The sequence below is a fragment of the Mustela nigripes genome, chromosome 10, assembly GCF_022355385.1.
Source record: "Mustela nigripes isolate SB6536 chromosome 10, MUSNIG.SB6536, whole genome shotgun sequence".
Lineage (NCBI taxonomy): Eukaryota > Metazoa > Chordata > Mammalia > Carnivora > Mustelidae > Mustela > Mustela nigripes.
Window position 1 is genome coordinate 65,337,247 of NC_081566.1, and position 2,438 is coordinate 65,339,684.

Consider the following 2,438-nt stretch of genomic DNA (forward strand, 5'->3'; position numbering starts at 1 on the left):
CCTCTGCGACTCTCTCCTCCTCTGTTCAGCATCTCAAGGTCCACGATACCCCATCTCCCTCACTCGACTCTTCCTCGCCTCCTTTCTCTCTTCTTCTTCTGGCCCTTTAACACCCTCCCAGGTGACTCACCTTCCTTCCTCATTCCTTTGTTAAGGACCCAACATTCCAAGGCAGGGAGGACTAGCCAGCCAATCACAGCCCCGGCAAGCGTGCCTCTGGCTTGAGATTGGCTGGAGCTGTGGTTGGCGGGAGGCTCACCGCTCAGATGTATCAGAGGTTGGGGAGGAGGGGTCTCTGGAAATCAGACATAGGGAACGATTTGTTCTGGAGCTACTTATGTTCTTGGAGAGAATCCTTCAAAGGGAGCTAGGGTCCTAGGGGTCTCTGGCTTGGAGAGCCTCAAAACTGCAGGCAGGCTGAGAACCCGTCTTTCTTGGTCCCCTGGGGGCTTAGCTTCCCCGTGCCCACTTCGGTTTTTCCCTCCGAGATCTTGGGACCCATTGGTCTGAAGGCTGCGTTCCCAGGCCTGTTCCTAAGAAGTCTTTTCCAGCAGCCCTGTCTCTCCAGTCTCAACATTCTGCTTTCCCGACGTCGGAAACAGCCGGAAAATAAACACCCTGATGACTAAACGGTTTCTCCAGCTAGAGCCTGGGGAAGCACTAAAAATAGAGGCCACAAGTGAGGGGAGGTTCCCCACTTGAGGGGGGGCACTTTCCCATCTTGCTACTGCCCCAGCCCCAGCCCCAGCCATGGCACAAGCCTCTGTTCTTCTCACAGTCCTAGGGGACAGGGCAGATGGGCTCCCCTTGCTTGTCCTGGGGAGTTGGGGGCAAGCTAACCCTGCCTGGCAGGGGGACAGATTTTCTGGTGCTGGGGCCTCATCTCCCAGGTCTGATGGGGAACTGAGAAGCTACATTTGGGGACAAAGCGGGACACTGTTTAAATCAGGTTTCCTGAAGGAGCGGCCAGGTGGAAGGGTTGGGAACTGAGGCCAAGGGAATTGGAGCCTGCTGGCTTTTCATTTTAAGATATACAAGATAAGCCTCCAAACTAGTGGCAAAGCGGTTCCACTGATCTTGCCTGCTTTGAGGCTTGTATGGGATAATGGGCCTAAAGGGGTTGTGACAGTCCAGCCCTTAAGTTATTATAACGTAGCATGAGACACTGGTTTAAGCAATCTACCTGCATAAACGAATTATTTTCACACCTCACCTATGAGCTAGGTACTATTATCACCATCTTCATTTCGCCCATGAGGATCATGAGGTACAGGGAAGTTAAATAAGGTCCGTGTGTTCACAGGTAATATTTGGTGGAATGGGGACTTGAACCAAGAAGGCTTGGCTACTCCGATGTTGATGCTTTTAATCACCATGACTTGCTGCTTGCCTGTGCTTATTAGTGTCTTCACGCAGAACTTAACCCAGCACTTAACCTAGAATCTAGTCTTTGTTCAGTAAATCAGACCCAGCCAGATAGCAATCAGGGTGTGTGGAGAACTGAGTACCCTTCTGTTCTGCAAGGTTCTTAGAGATCGAAGCCGTATTCCATCATTTCCTCAAGCACCAGGTCGACGGCAGCAGGATTTGGAGGTAACAGGGATGCTGGAGAAGGAGTCCGAGGGGCCGGTGGGTAGGCATGGCCCGGCACGCCAGTGGTAGGGCACGTCAAGATTTACCACGCCCCAGGGCAACTAGGCATTTTTAATTAAAAAAAAAAAATTTTTTTTTTTAAGAGCTACTACGGCTTCTTTAATAAGATGCTGTTGGGCGTTTCCTGTGCTGGGGGAAATTAAGGTCCCGCCCCTTTAAATTGCCCCCCTCGGCTGTAAGTGCTTTGGGGCCGCAGGCACTGGGGATTAGGTCACCCCAGAACTATGAGCTGTCGCTTTAAATTGCTGGGCGTCTGCCGAGCCGGCCCGGGAGGGGAGGGCCGGCACAGGTAGAGGAGCGAGCGAGCTCCCCAGGTAACCCGCGGCCGGGGACGCGCTGCTCTCCAGCGGGCTTCGGCGCGCCCTAAGATGGGGAGACGGCGCCTGGTCGCCATGTAGCGTCTGCCCTGAATCTGCCTACTTAGACTGCCACCGCCAACTCTCCCGGGGCTCGGGGGTCGAGGGGGCGCGCTCGCGTGCGCCAGCGCGCGGCGGCCGCCCAGCCCCCGGGGAGGACCGCGGCGAGCGCACGGGGGCAGCAGCGGCGAGGGGCACCTCGCGCGGGCCGTCCCTCCGCCGGCCGCTGGCCTCGCCTCCCCGCGCCGCCGGCCCGGCCCCCCCTCCCTTCCCCTCCCCTCCCCTCCCCTTCCCTCCCGGCCCGCGGAGGGATCCGCCGCTCCCGGCGCCGCAGCCTAGCCTGGAGGGCGGTGGGTGGGGCGCCCGGCCCGCCCGGCCGGCCGCGGGAGGCGCGAGGCGGGGCCGCGGCCAGGCCCGCCCCCTCAGGCC